The 16,683-nt window shown below is 38.0% G+C and overlaps 1 protein-coding gene across 3 annotated transcripts in view; it reads left to right on the top strand.

The window, feature by feature from the left end:
• Nucleotides 1–16,683, top strand: part of LOC148373559 (RNA-binding Raly-like protein) — a 111,100-nt gene that overhangs the window by 16,362 nt on the left and 78,055 nt on the right. For all 3 annotated transcript variants that reach the window (XM_088326643.1, XM_088326651.1, XM_088326634.1), the window contains exon 2: nt 6,550–6,628. The gene's annotated coding sequence lies outside the window, so the exon portion shown is untranslated. The remainder of the gene's footprint in view (nt 1–6,549; nt 6,629–16,683) is intronic.

Here is a 16,683-nt window from a genome sequence, read left to right as displayed (position 1 = left end):
CCGGTGACATAATAGTGGACCAAATCACCAGGCCGCGTCGATGCTGCCGTAAGATAATATACTCCACCATGACGCTCTGTGGAGTGGCGAGGTGTCCAGAGAGACATGCAATACAGTCCGCAAATTTCCTGACGAGTCCGAGGCTTCACTGAACAGGCGATGGATTAGCATTGCCCACTTTCCCGCGTCGCTAGCGACGAATAGCCCGATGGCTTCAATAAAAGTTTCCAAAGATCCTATTCCGGGGGGCCATGGGACTGGTGGATCACCATCACGGTGAGGAGGAAGGGGTGAAAGTGGAAGCTCCATCCTTGTCGCCAATGTTATGTTCAATAGGGCACTTGGAAAGGCCTCACTGTTGCCAATTTACAGTAGGCATTCTTTTCACCACCCTATTTGGCAACCGCACACTTAACGGCCGTCACGTCACGCCATCGTAACTTACCCTGTGCCACTGTTTACATGCCACACAGCAGCCATGTGTTCTGTGGTTCCTTTTCTTTGTCCGACACATCTGATGCACTCACGCGTGTGCGTGTGCACTTGGCGCCAAAGTCCCACTCTCTTCCTCCTCCATCCTCTCTTTTGTACGCACAGATAGATTATAGAATCTTTTTTTACTTTTTCTAAGCTTAAACTAAGCATCCACAAACGTTGTTGAATACATGCAGCCATGAATAAAATCACTTGTTGACAAATCTGAATACAATCCTAACATAAAATTTACAATGTATTTATTTCATGTCCTTCATGATTCATCATCTAATACACCAAAGAGTGGTTTCCCTTGTCGTGCTTTTTTTCAGATTACTTCAAATCTTTCAAGACGACTTTGTGTTTTTTCTGTTCTCTAACATTCACCTCTGGTACTGTGAATAAAAAAAATAAAAATAAATCACATGCACTTTACACACATAAAAATACATTACTCCTGCAAACTTCAAATAAAATTATTTTAATTCATGGCACCACCTCAAACGCCCAATTTACTCTGTGAAATCTCACAATACCCCCCTCCCCACCTCAAAATATTTTCTCCTCGGATCCATACAATTCACGTAGGTCACCCTTCTTGACTTCAAAATGGTGAATTTCTCCTTAAGATGAGAGATTTTATACCTAAACATTAAATGAAAAATACAATTTCATGCCTGGGGATGTATGCCATCTTCCACAACATAATTTCAAGCATCCATTCATTCACTTCATGCACTCATTTACATGTGGCTCACGTTTACATATACATAATGCGCTTATAGACGAGTCGTTTCTATCAGAATTTCAATCACTGACACCACAGAGTACATTGGACATTTACAAAGTCAACACTTGGTGCGTTTAAAATAATACTTGGTTCTAAATGTGCTGATCGAAAACAGAGCAGACCTTGTCTGGCATAGGAAAGATAAAGTTTTCCTTTTGCTAAATACACTTCATTTATGGCTTACGGAACCAGGGTTATAGGGGCACCACTTCTTGTGATATGTCCTGGGCAAGTACACTGTAGCGGTGCCTATCTCTCTCCAGGTCGTTTATTTAAGGGTTTAAAATTCTGCTTAAAGCACTCGTGCAGAGTGTTTGCTTGTAATATACTTCATGTAGGTAAAATTATTGTCATTGTTTGAACAATAAAGCATGGATGTATCATTGCATAGTACAGTCATAATAAGAATGGTTTGCCTATGGCTCAAATATAAATAAGGAGCATGGTAGTGTGTTTCCATATTGATCCCTTAATTACTTTGCATCTATACTCATTTCGAAAATAAATTTAATGGGATGTAAACTTACCATGTAATCACAACAAGCATAATCAATACGCATTAATTTACCATTTAGCTGCTTACTTTCTGGATATAATCCCATTGGAGACTGTATGTTGCCAGTATTTCAATCATGTAAAACCGTATAAACATGCATACTAATCTGATTAAGGTCTTAGTCTGACTGCGACTTTTACGATTGCAATGATTGAGTTAGTTCGTGCATTTTCCAATTACCGGTACATGTGCATGTACACGCAGTCGAGTAAACCGATACTACGTTTTACATTTTAGTACTTTTTTTGTCAGACTACAAGTAACTACCCGATTTGAGTTCTTTTCCAAGGTAAAATTGTTGCTCTATCTTAAACAAAATTAAGCATATTTAGTTATATTTGTTTTTATTAGCCCACTTGGTATCTGAGAAATCCAAAAGTTATTTAAATTAATCAAGTTACATTACAGCAGTATTATAGTACGTGGATTACATTGCTGATGACATTTTTTAACAGATAACTGTATTTCATTATAATTTTAAAGTCATGCTCCCAAACCCAGTTCAATTTGCGGTTTAGTCTGATTTGGTCCTTTTTTTACGATCGTGGTTGAGATGTTATGTGCCTGATCACAGAAGTACTACATTACCCAAGGTGCCACATTGTCACGGTGCATGCGCGGTGTGTCTCCTACTGTTTGCTGTTGATCAATATGGTTTACTTGCGAGAGACATGAGCGTAAATATCTGTTCAAGCCTACACCTCTCGTCTCATTATTGAGCGCATAAGAGACAACACAGTGGGCACATCACATATTGTTTTACTGCAAGCGTAATTTCGGTGTATTTTTCGCTCACCAGATCTCAGACAATTCTCATTATCTGGTTTCCCTTTGATGCAAGTCTTTCTTAAGGTTACACTTTCCTGTGAAAGGACTCTCTTTGCAAAATGACCAGAGAGAAGATTAGGAGGCTACAGCTTTTTCTGATTATTTCGATTTCAGAAATGACATCATTTAAATGAATCAATTTATTTCTTCACAAAAGAAGCATTCCTATTCATCCTAGTTCAATAAGCAAGGTGGGAGAATTGCTGTGGTCTTACCCCTTTTCTGGCACGAAAAGACTTCTTGACATTTGCTGCCAAAAATAGCTTCTCCTTCACTAGGCTTAACAAAGTGGGTCACTAGAGCAGTAGGTAATTAGCATGGAGCAATTCTTGCTAACATTTATGGATAGGAAAACTGCATCACAAACTGTTATTTCAGAACAAGGAAGTTTTCTGGTGATAATGGAATCAGGGTGATGGAAAGTGCAAAGTGTGATTCTTAGGTTATTTAAATGTAAGTTGGCATTTTAAGAGGAACTTTCCCTCTTTGCTAGCCATTGCTGCTTAGACAGTGTTTGAAACTACTGTGACAGGCTTCAGTCAGTGTGCCTTTTTGCTTGAATGTTTTAGTGCTCCATTTCATAAATTCATAATATTGGCACTAGAAGTACTTCCTCTATATGAGATGACTATATTATTTATTCAATGAGGTCTTCAAGTGTGTAAAATTTCCCAAAAGTTGCCTTATATAAATGAAAAAAGCTAAATAAACAAAAATATACATTTTACGACAATATACCAGTATTGAGAAAAAAAAACAGGGTTTAATTTTTGTAGGTTTAGTTCATACTTCCTGCTTTTGTATTTGCCCAAAATTTCTTTGTGGTAAGGGTGGGTGGAATGATCCAAATATCAATATTATCCATACCATACCTGTCAACCTCCACGGCTCCATGCCCTTACAAATTGTCTTATTTTCACTTACAAAATAATCTTACACCATATTTTTTTTCAGAGTGATGCATGATGGGAAATCCCCAGGCGGCAGACGCATGCACACAGTAGCATCAAACCGCTCGCTTCCTTTGCAACGAAAAAAACGATACTGAGATAGAGGCTACCGCGGCAAACTCGTTTGACTTGATTGATTTGCCGTTTTGTGATAGTCCGCGTATACCGGATGGTACCCATAATTGACAAATTTGCGTTGTTCCGTACAGATTTTCTTGTACATAGTACACGTCCTAAAATGCATAATAAACATACTTTGTACGGCAAAACGTACAGGTTGACAGATATGCGATACTGACGGAGTACTTCGAACAGATCGATACTATTGTGTTTGATCAATACTATCGTCACATTTTAACCATTACTATAATGTTGTTTGTGAGCCGTAAGATTATGCATACATTATAACTTTCAAATTGAATCCACTTTTGTATACACTATATTTGCACTATTGACTTTATTTTCAAACTATTGTGTAATGGGATGTATTTTATTTCTCTCGACATTGTTATGCAGTATTCTGAGCGGTTGTGTCTTAGAATTTGATAGGCTACTACCTTACTTTTACACCCATAAAGCGCACCGTGTTAAAAGGCGCACTCTTCGTAGCAGGTTATATTTCTTGATTTATATTCTCTTGGGTACGACTACCACGCAACCGATTTACAATCACACGGACAAGCATACAAGTGTTTAAAAAAGCAGTAGGAGGAAAACTTTTTACTTGTGGTTTATTTAAGGATTTATCACAAAGTAAAACACTGAAATGTAACAATATTACAAAAAAAAAAAAAAAAAAAAAAAGAGCAAAACTGAGTTTGGATGTGTTTTCGGTTGCAGTAGAAGTGAAAGATTGCCATTAAAACTCCGCCAGAAGTTGTTGCGCCACAGTAGTCCTGGCCCGAACGCAAAACAGCCACGTTTCATGAAACGAAAATCTTCCATTTTCATTACCTCCGCTAGCGTTGCTGCTTTTAGTCGAATGGGACAGTCGAATTGCTTTTGCCAGTTGATCTTTGCTCTGTGATCCAGTGCTCGAGTCTTTCTTCCAATTCGGGCCACCTCATCTTACATCCGCCGAGGCTCCGCTGCGTTCTCTTTATTTCTCAGAGCTCGTTTTTTAACTTCCTCCATTTTCGGACCATTTATTCATTAATTTTCAGTTCTGTCGCGGCAGCTCGATTTGCGTCTTCCTCGGCGTAGTTGATGGTGGCCAGTTCAAAATGGCCATTTTCAGCGTCATCAAAACAACTCAATCACATTGTAAAATTGGCACACTTAGAAGGCAGATATGATTGATGTGGGATATTTTATTCATCTGTGTAAAAACTTATTTCATTTGAATAACTTTATCTCATTTATTTTAATGCCAACTTGATAATACAAGAAGAATAACATGAGACCCTCTAAACACGAGAATTTAGTATATGATATATGTTTTAACAAATCTACCTTGCTGTACCAAGGAAAATCCAGTTCATGAGCAGTTCCAGAGGCTACCACTAGAGACCGCTTGTAAAAAACCTGTGCCCTTGAAATATATTAAGTGTGGTGCACCTACGACCCTAGTGGTTAAGGGAACCAAGCAACCATCCATCCATCCATCCATTATCTGCACCGCTTATCCTCAGTAGAGTTGCGGGGGTGCTGGAGCCCATCCCAGCCATCTTTGGGCAGTGGACAGGAGACACCCTGAACCGGTTGCCAGCCAGTCACAGGGCACGCAGAGACAAATAACTCGCTCGGTCATTCACACCTAGGTACAACTTGGACCGGCCAATTGACCTGACATGCATGTTTTTGGAATGTGGGAGGAAACCGAATTGCCGAGAGGAAACCCACGCAAGCACGGGAAGAACCATCCAACCAACCATCTGTAATTTTAAGTGTACAATCAGAGTTTACGTATCAACGATTTCATTTTTCATCCTCTACCAATTGCTTGCCTTATTAATGATGGCAAACCCTCTGTTTTAGCAATAATAAACCTTAGAAACAAAAGGGTGCACCTACTAACATCAAGAAAGACCATATGGAATACTGCAACACTCTATGTTGACGTTGTCATCTGCTAACAGTGACAGAGATTCAAGATTTTTTTTAATTCCCTGCATAAAACTGTATATGGCTTACACAATGTAAAATGATTAAAAAATATATAAAATACAGAGGAAACGTCCTTGCATCCGTCCCCACCGTCCTCAACAGCACACCACACCCTCGTTATGAAGCTTATCATGTTATTTTGGTAATCTATTATTTATCTTATCACTGTATTATTTGTGTTTGAAGTACTATTTGAATTTGTTTTTAGTGATCAGGATGATGTGTTTTATAGCTATTTAGGATTCACTTGTATGCTTTTGAGATGACAGGAGCACACTAATTAGTTTTTAATTATTTCACATTGGGAAAATTTGCTCATTACATTAGCAATTCGAGTTACGAGCACGAAATTTAAGTGACGAGCACGAAACTGGAACAATTTAAGCTCGTAACAAGAGGTACCACTGGACTCCAACAGCTAAGAAGAGACTTATTAATTTGATGAGCACAATCACTACTTCGTGAATGGCATTGAGATAAATATTTTTGACATTTTTATTGAATGCGGCTTTAGTCAAGGATGGACCTTACAGATGAGGTCGGCAATATGTAATGAAAGACCCTAAAAATTCCCTGATAAGCATCAATTGACTATGATGAAAAGGTGAGAGATAGCAAACGCCGTTGCACAGATAAGACCCCCATAGGTTCTGCTGCTTTTTATCTCCCGACTGTCGTCAGCTCCGGCGAGGCTATAGGTTGCTTCCAATCTGATCATGGCGGCCGTGGCTCATTTTAAGCGCCGCTTCCCGCCCCATGTGTCGCCACGCCTCGCAGCACCGGCATTAATTCAGCGGGAAAGTGAGAGATGAGCTGATTGAAATTGTGATGTATTCTCTTTACAGGAGGTCGGCGCGGTCACGGGCCCACCCGCTAACGCAGCCAAACAGCAGAGCGCCGCTCCAAAAAGGCAGTTCATTAAAGGTATGAGTAATATGTAAATGACCGGGGCTGATGGCAGAAACATGAAAAAGGAAGCAGTCATATTTCATAAGCTAATATCCAACTATCGCACTTGATATATGGCTTAGTTTTTAAACTTTGATAGTCAATGCCTAAGCTGGCTGAAGAAGCTTGGCTTTGGAGGTGTTTTACCGTTAACCCAAATCTATTACACACTTATTTGTCACTGCTTTTGATTAAGAGTGACAGCTAGTTCCCTGTTACCTGATGTGGTTATGTAGCCAATAGAGTCAACAGTGTTTTTTCCCAAACATAACTAACAAATGCACTATAATATATCACACACACACTAGATCCAAACTCAAAACTTGCTCATTAAAACACTCTGATTGTGGTGTTCTGAATTTGATTGTTTTGATGTCTTTTAATTGAATTCACTTATTTTATCCATCTCAGAGGTGGCCATTTCGACAGTTGTTGACAAGACTTTCAGGCTTCAATGAATAACAAATCACGGCTCTGCTTCAGAAAACAGGCAAACTGTGATTGGTCATTACCCAATTTAGGAACCACTTCAACTTAATTTCCACAAACATAATATTATGAAAATGGTACATTTTGACTACGTCCGGTCCATGCAACATATTATTGTGACAAAATACTTTGTGTTGACTTTCCTTTTTGGGGTTGAAAATGCTTGAGTCCAACCAGGTCAAGCCATAGACAGTAGTGATGAATCAAAACAAACAGTTGCTTGCTTGAATAAAAACAAAAAGCAATTGCTGCACATAGCAACTGACATTAACATACCATGTTGTTTCATCAAGATCCAGTTTGATATTCTGTTTGCAAAACATTAATTTACTACAGAGGATGACAGTCAGCAAGCCGTTAAGAATGGAGCATTTTAAAAAGGAAGCAAGAAGCGACCACAAAAAACAGTCTAAGAAGCACAGGAACCCTCCGAAAATAGAAAAGAATTGTGACTAAGAAACCTCAGATCTTAAATCGTAGTCCTATTTGTTGAAAGGTTGATTGATAGGTTCACAGGTGAGAAAACACGAAACCGAAGAAAGAGTCCCACATCGGAAACAGTAGTATCACAACATGCCTAAATTCAAGAGCAAAACAGAAATGATAGTCCATTAGTAAATTGACATCCTACAGAAACAAGGGACATAGCAAGCCCAACTCATGACATTGGCGTCGTTCTCAAAAAAAAAGCTAATTTTTGGTTCAGGTTTAAAATGCACCCTCTTACTTTTACTGACCCTGTTGCACATTAGTGCTCAACTGTCCTGTCAGCGTTTACGCAGTAATAAGCTACAGCACTGGCTTATTATATTCCCACAATAACTGGCAGTGTTGACGTCCCTGCCGCATTAGCCGCTGTTTACTGTGCAAAGAGGGAGATTAGAATCTGCCGGGAGCAACACGGGCCGGCGAGGGCGTCTATTCATTAAGCCCTTAATTGCTAATTGAGTTTCAGAATATTTCCACCACGCATTAGCTGAGTCGTTCCGCTTTTAGGAGAGGGAACAGGAAAAAAATGGATAACAGAAAGTCGCTCTTATGATAATGGCACTGGCTTTGTTTTAAACATATTATAACCATGTTTGAAAAGACAGTTTGTCCCACCAATACCATTTGAAACCCCGGTGTTCATTCATTGTGCAGACTTTGAAAAGCATATTCATTCCCTGGAGCTTGTTTTATTATGCGATGCAATGTACAAGCTATATAGTCTACAACTAGCCCACAAAAACACTTATGAAGCACAAACAGCCTAAAGAAAAATAATGAAAAGACCACACTAAAAGACCTGGCTATATATCGGTCATTTGGTTTCCTGATGCTATATGCGCATGCTTGGTCTTTTTATTATTATTATTTTTTTTTTTCTTCATTCGTGCTGCAATAAATTGTTCATGTAAAATAACTTATGATGATGTAAATATAGCTGATAATTATGTTTACAGGCAAATCGGATTTTGTGTGTCTAAACTTGTGACATAAGATATCCCTATTTACATGGCATTTAGGAATTAACCAATGTTAAAGGGTGATGTAATTACCTTTAGATTATAAATGAATTATTTCATTCATAACTTTTATGATTTAGTGAAGCAGACGTAAGTCAAGTCATGTTTATTTGTATAGTCCTTAATCACAATGAATCTCAAAGGGCTGCACAGACCACAGATTATTGCAAACTACGGACTATTATTACACCATCCCTGTAAGTGCATGCAAACGGGCTGACATCTGTTGGGGGGAAAGGGAAATAACAAAAAGCGTTCTGTGTATGAGAGGGGAGAAAACAAGCAACAGAAAACCCTCTGGAGTCCGTCACCCCTGGCTAAGCTCACAATCCAGAACTGATCGATGGCAGTCATCAGGGAGCAGGAAAGTATGTGTATGGAGACCAGGCAGGCAACGATCCGACAGCTTTTGCGGTCGGCAACGTCCGTAAATACCTGGTGCTTATTGTAGTCAGGTGCTGGGTATTAGAAAAAAGTGTGTTAAGGTATGTCTGTTGGCGCCCTAACGAAGATGGTGGTGCACTGGATCCTTACAATATCACTCCCTAAAATCAACAAAGTACTGTAGTTGTCTCCTCCTCATTTAAAAATTGATCACATTTACAAGCTGCGCTTTTATGTTGCTTGTTACAAGCAATGAATTACGACTATCTATGTTTAGATCTAATTCTGGCGTATTGCCACAGTGACACAAAATAATGTGAAGATCCATCCATTTATTATCTGCACCACTTTTCCTCACAAGGGTCACTGGGAGCTGAAGCCCATCCCAGCCATCTTTGGGCAGTGGGCAGGGGACACCCTGAACTGGTTGCAAGCCGCGGGGCACACAGAGACAGACAACTAATTCGCTCATTCACACCTAGGGACAATTTGGACAGGCCAATTAATCTTTTGAATGTGGGAGGAAACCCGAGTGCCCGGAGGAAATCCAAGCGAGCACGGGGAGAACATGCTAACTACACACAGGAAGGCTGGTAACTGGATTTGAACCCATGACCTCAGAACTGTGCCGCGGACACGCTAACCTCTCAGCTGCCGTCCCGCCCATAATGTGAAGATAACCTGGTGAAATCAACATATTCATATTGTTTTGTGAGTTGGGCAGAGTTAGTGTTTATAATTCAAATCTGCCTTACAGGACCAGAGTTCATTGTGGTGAACTAGTCAAGAAGAAAACCATATGCAAAAAAGAAACTGTGCATGTACATAAAGCATCGGATAAATGTGTTTCTATGAGTTAATGAAATGAGAAGCTATATGGGTTATTAAAAAAACCCAAATAAGTAAATACTGTTTTGGTTTTCTTTTCCAATTTACATGGCCATAAAACCCTGAATATTATAATCAAAAATAAATGCTCGTTGCACCACGAAACTACAAATTTTTCTAACCCTAAAACACAGTTTTCTTCTATTTCTTCTACATTTTAATGTCTGGTGCCACTATAAAACGTATCAAACTGACACCAAATAAAGCATATAGTCCTATAGGACAATTTAAGAAGCTTTAAGAAAGCTGGTTTAAACGCACCTACTGAGAGTGATGCACGTAGCCATGCTGCGCCAGAAAGCACTTACCGAAAATTCCGTAGCCCTCTGTGAAAGGAGAACAGCCGTCATTGAATAACTGAGTGCCCAGTGCCAACTGTGAATTTTCATGAAGGAATTGGGCCAAATGTGCCTCAATTCAAATCTGGTATCCTGGACAGATGGTGAGACTAAGGTTGCTACCCTTATGTTTTTCCTGAGGCCCTTAAATGTGGGTTAAGAAAGTCATCGAATGTTGACCACTTAGAGGTTTCATCATTGCTCGTATGTGGTTCCCCTACCCGGCTTTTATCCTTTATGCCCAATGATTACATTTCATTTAGCGGTAATGTAGCTTAACTCCCCAATCCATTTTTACATTTCTACTTCATGCGTGTTGATCAGTTTCACACTTGCATTTGTGTGTAAGGTCATGATTTATTTGAAGTCAGCCCAAAAGACCAGCGCTTTTAATCACTATCCTCCACTTTTTACATAATCTGCTGCAGCATTTTTTTCCCATTAATACTTCTTGCATTTTATGACACGTCAGTACATAAAAGTGGAGCGAGAGGACTTGCGCCGTCCTGTAGCTTTTAAATTAAGACAGTAAAAAAATGTAATTAGATTTGAGTCCACACTTAGTCCCTAATGCGTTTGGCTGTCATTCAAAGTAATTAAAAAAAAAGATAATTATAGCAACATATCCGCAGTCTCTGGCGCGTTTATTCTTTACACACGTCTGTCACTGCGGTTTGTTGATAGCACAAGTGACATGCTTAATGTGTCACAGTAGACAGCTCATAAAAGATGTTGGCAAATTAAACACAACCTTATTTCACACTAATGATGTCAGTGTAGGTGAGAGTCTTTGCTTTGATGCGCCATTAAAAACGCCATATGTATCAAGAAACCCAAACAAAAAACCCACCTTAATGGTCATATTGAGGGGAGTGTTGAGCTGTTATTGGCCCATCAGATGGGCTTAGAGGACTTTGGCAGCAGTTTCAAAAAATATTGGATTTTGTTAGGTACGCATCATGCAATGACGTGCACTGAGGGTCGTGTCTGTTGAATCTCAGTCTAATTTACAAATAAATGAAACTACATCTTATTCATCATTTTATTGGTAGAGCAAGGGAGCAATATGTAAACTGTATATATAAAAAGAAGCATTGTCTTGTCTTATCTTGTAAATGAAGTCTATGCGCACTGCTCCTTTGGTAAATAAACATCAATAGATAGGTTATTTCATTTATGAAAAAAAGACATATTACAAGAAAGAAAATATTGGATGGCTTGGCTGGCTGTTAGTTTGGTATTACAATCCCTAATTCGATTGTTTGAGGCTGAGGTGTGCGCCAAATCAGAATCCCTGATCTTACCGTCGCCCTATTCCATGAGTCAATAGAATTGCAGGCCTCACTTTGCATCTGCAGATGCTTGGCACACTAAACTGTTCATACCAACTTTAGTAAATGCTATTCTCAATATTAAAAGAAAATAAGCAATTCTAGTCAAGTCAAGTAAAGTCATTTTTATTTGTATAGCCCTTAATCACAAAGAGTCTCAAAGGGCTGCACAGGTTACTACACAGACTATTTTTCAGACTATTATTACATTATCCCCTGATCTGGAACCAACATGAGGGCAAGGAAAAACTCAAAAACCTCAACATGAGGAAAATGAAGAAACCTTGAGAAGGGACTGCACATGTAGCATCCCCCTTTCAGGATTACAATGACAGCAAAGGATGTTGCAATCACAAATAATACAGAGATATTGTCCACAAAAAGTATAGGTTATTCATATGCTATAGAGTAGAAAACAATAAAAACAATATCAAAAATTTGTAAGGTTGTATAAGAAATAACTAAAGAGACCGTGTGTAATATCTAGTGCTTCTTAGTGGTACAACACGAAACGAAATTAAACGATCTGCATTTATATAGCGCTTTTCAAGTCAATGACTTCCCAAAGCGCTTTACATTGTGCTTCACATTTCCCAATAGCGGCCGTGATCTGTGCAGCCATGTAAGGCGCTAACCTGCTTATTGGGGGTATTGGGGGGTTCAGTGTCTTACCCAAGGACACTTCGACATGTAACACGGACAAGCCGGGATTCGAACTGTGATCCCTTAATCGTAAAACGATCGCTCTACCTCCTGAGCTACTGCCGCCCCTTAACAACAAACTTTCATTCAGAAAAAAAATATTTGACCACTAGGCAAAAATACCTTAACTATCATACCATTGTTAATCTTGATGAAAAAAAGATTCTAAGTCAATAAATTTGTACTTCTTTTACATAGTTGAATCCCTAAGGTCGCTGCCATCGTTTTTCTGACAACTATCTGCTACGCTGTGCTCTGTGGTACTGTTTATTTTATTTTATTTTTGCATTAGACAATACAGTGTCATCTAGTGGTGAAATATTACACACTCAGGCTTTAACACTGACAATTATATATCAATTTAATCTATTTTTATTTTATATGTCCATGATGACAGTTGAGGCTGTGCCTTCCCTGCCTCCCCTGACTGCACGTCACTATCGTCATGACTTCCCATGTTTCTAATTCTATTATAGTAAAAGTCAAGTCACGTTTATTTGTATAGAAAAATACATAAACTTCGATTTCCTAACAGTACATTCAAAACTTTGCTCGTGATGTTTTGAATATTTGTGCTTAAAACGGCTTTAAAAACAATTATATTTGCACCTCTTAGTAATGCAATTTATTCTTGTTTATTTTGAATGAATAAAGAGCAAAGAGGGATGGCTTTTCTTCCTCAACGTGTTCGTTTTAAGGAGCTGTACGTAATTTGGAAGTTATTTTACTAGCTACTGTTATCTCCTGGCTTGTGTCTTAATTGCAGCCTCTGTTATGCTCCTCATGTTGCGAGTGCAACAACGTGCATTTCTTGGATGCGCATGGATAAACTCTTTTTTTTTTCCATTTTTCTTGGGGTTTGGACTCTACTTAAAGCAGGCCTTTTCTTACTTTCACAATTTTCGTGCGGGACTAACAAAAATTAATGTCCAACACTTCTCACCACCTCCCTATCATCTTACATAATGTGTTCTACCTCAAACATCTTTGCTTAAAGTAAGATAAAAGCACATAGCGATAAGGGCAGGCGTGGGTGAAAATAAAGCACTACGGCTCTTTGAACTCATTTGGGAATTGTTCACATATACTTAATATAGACAATATTGTAGTTTCAAATTGTCAGGGACGCTTCACACAACGAACCCCATCTTTAACATCTGGTATGTGAGACATGTAAAACAAACAAGTAATGTTGATCAGTTCCGTTGAGGTTTAGTATTGAGAATATTGTGGGCATAAGTGAAGTAGCAATCAAAGCGGTTTAATTCACACAAGCACAAAGTAGCTGACAATCACTTTTATACTAAGAGGGCTGTTATGACAACAACAAAACCCAAGAGGTCATTAAAAAAAACCTTTACTTGACACCAGCCATTTGTTGAGACTGGGTTTGGCAAGTACTGATAAAAGTCCTTTTCCGTACTGCAAACTAAAATTCCACTTGTTAGAATGCAGGGACTAAATAATAACGGAATAAATGCATATAAAAAGGAATCAAATAACTCAACCCAGAAGTAAGTAATTACCCTCAAATGCATAAATAATCATGAAGTGTGTTAATTATGATTAAATAAGTGAGGGAGTTATAAATGACAGAAATAAAAAGCCTAGAAGTGTAAGAAACATACAATCCTGACTATTACATGCAGTGAAACATTTTAATATGACACAACAAGAGGAGGTGCTTTTCATCTTTGTCTGTGTCCCGTATCTGCATTAAACTGTCTCCGAGTAGCTAAGGGTTGTACAACAGGAGCAGTTCAGTTCATTGAATTACAGAACTAATCTAATATTGTTTCTCATTCCCATTTAATTTTGACAAAATGATACTATTTTTTTTAAAGATGAAGAGACTGCCAAAACATTTTTTATTTTTTTGGTGTGAATACTTCTACACTTAAGTTACATTTTCACTCATTACACTGGGGCCCCTATTTTTTTTAGATATGAATGTTCACAGACAGTTTGAAACTCATATCCCAACGCCTCTCCCTTTTTCGTCTAGCTGTGTTCCCCCCAGCCCCCAAATTGCTGGCAGTTACTATATTCTGCATACTTTGTTTTTTCTTCTCATATGGGCTTTGATGATCTCAGAGGCAAAAGGATTTGCTTTTGATGTGTTTTTTCTTAGTTTTTCCATGATGTTGTAGAAGTACAAACTTCTTTGCATGCATTATTTAGAGGCACGATAATAAGAGAAATAGCCAAATGAAGTTGAGGGTTGAACACACCGAGGTATTAAACACTCCTTTGAATGACAGTCATTTTCTAAATACAACTTTATGTCTTGCACAATGAACATTCTGATGGATGTTTATCTAAATTGGTGTTACTGTGAGTGTAAAAAGTGTAAATAGGGTTTCTGTACACCGTGCTGGTGATGCTTGTACTCTGTTCCTACTGCTTAACACTATAAAGCATATGCAGCATACAAAATGAAATTCTGACATTGCTTCTGAAATCTGACTTTATTATCTTTGATTTTCCTTTTAAAAATGAAATAATGTAATTGTGTTTGTTGAAATTTTCTTATTTTCTTGACACAGGGTAAACTTATTATTTTTAAAGGGAGAGTGTTTATTATTTGACCACCAGATGCCGCTGTATTGTGTTTTGCAACCAAACACAAGTGCTAAAAAGCACAAGGAAGAATGCAAACGCACCATTTTTTAAATTATTTTTGCCTAGCCTATCAAAAGGTTTTTATATTTTTGTGTACCCGTGGCAGCAAGGCGGCAGATAATTATGTCATCTCCCTCTAGGTGAGGCTCATTATATGTAAAAAAGGCAAATTTATTTATGGGTATTTAAAAAAATGCTCCTTTATATTATAGTTGGGGCTGCAACAACAAATAATTAAAATTGATTATTAAAAGAGATGGCAACTAATGTCATCATTTATTCCTTGTATCACATAATTTATGAGCCAATAAGCACGATAAATCAATGCAAATAAGTACATTGAATTTTATTGTAAAGGTCTTTTGTACCTCTTTTGTCTGGCAGAGGTTTCTTAGGTTTCTAAAAATCCCTTTTTATGGAACATTGCATCCTTACAAACAAAATGACATGAAACAGTCAAACGCTACAAAGTTAACGTTTTTTCGAGGGAACAGAAAGTGATGCAGAAATACAGACAACAAAATCTAAATATGAATTATTATGGTCAAATCATGTTTATTTGTATAGCCCTTACTCACAATGAGACTCAAAGGGCTGCACAGACAACAGATTATTGCAAACTACAGACTATTACACCATCCCCTGATCTAAAACCTTCGAGGGCAAGGAAAAACTCAAAAACCTCAACATGAGAAAAATAAAGAAACCTTGAAACCTTCTAGGATGACCAGGCTGCAACGAATGTTGCAATAACAAATAATACACAGATATTGTCAACATGAAATATAGGTCATTCATAAGTATAAAAAAGAAGTGTGTCTTAGCCCTGGATTTATAAATGATAAAGATGTCATGTTGAACTCAATACAAGGGGCAGATTCGTAAGCATACTATGTATCATTTGCACTGGGGCTGCAAATAGCTATTTTACTAATCGATGAATCGGACGGCTATTTAATTAACTCATTAATTGGATTGTTAAAAACACATCTTTAATTTCCCTCTACACTCACCGGCCATTTTATTAGGTAAACCTGTCCAACTACTGGTTAACACTTAATTTCTTAACACTTGAATGTTTTTATTGTTTTAAATCAGGGGTGTCAAACTCAATTACGCAGAGGGCCAGAACTCTAACAACACCTTCGATCGCAGGCCAAATTTGATACATATTTATTGAATACACTAAAACTTTTTGTTTTTTTAAACATAAATATGAATCAAAAACAGACAGAAATATTATTCCATAATCCAAAGAAAAACAAATATTAAATAATGTAAAAACTTTGCTCTCCATAAAAATATCTTCTGTCTAATTCTACAAATTCAAAATATGTAAAAATGGATAAATAAATAACATTTGTGCTGTTCACTTTGGGAATTTTTCTTTGGTGAAAAATTTAAGCTGCGTTCTCAAATTCTTCTGTAACCCTTCAACTTTCCGTATCTTCTGCTCTGCATTCAGGTTTTTCAGCTTACTCTGATGTTTTGTCTTGTAGTGCCAGTATTCATTAAATTCCTTAATCACGGCCACAGTAGCTCGACATAGAAGACACGCGGGTTTACTGGCAATGTCAGTGAAAAAATATTCAGACTCTCCTCGGTTTTCAAAGGCTGTTTTCCAAATCAACTTTCTGCTCGGGCATTGTGAGGGTTTAGCATATGAGTAATCCACAGTAAAAGAAACATCACCCTGCTTTTTTCCGTTTAGCCTTCCGTTACATCGCGGTATATAGAAGTTTGTCAGTGGGCATTACGTCTCCGCTTCG

This window comes from Urocampus carinirostris, chromosome 1 (assembly GCF_059441175.1).
Source record: "Urocampus carinirostris isolate Australia breed hairy pipefish chromosome 1, RoL_Ucar_1.0, whole genome shotgun sequence".
NCBI classification, from domain to species: Eukaryota; Metazoa; Chordata; class Actinopteri; order Syngnathiformes; family Syngnathidae; genus Urocampus; species Urocampus carinirostris.
The sequence above is the reverse complement of the archived record's forward strand: the minus strand, read 5'-3'. Positions and strand labels throughout refer to the sequence as shown.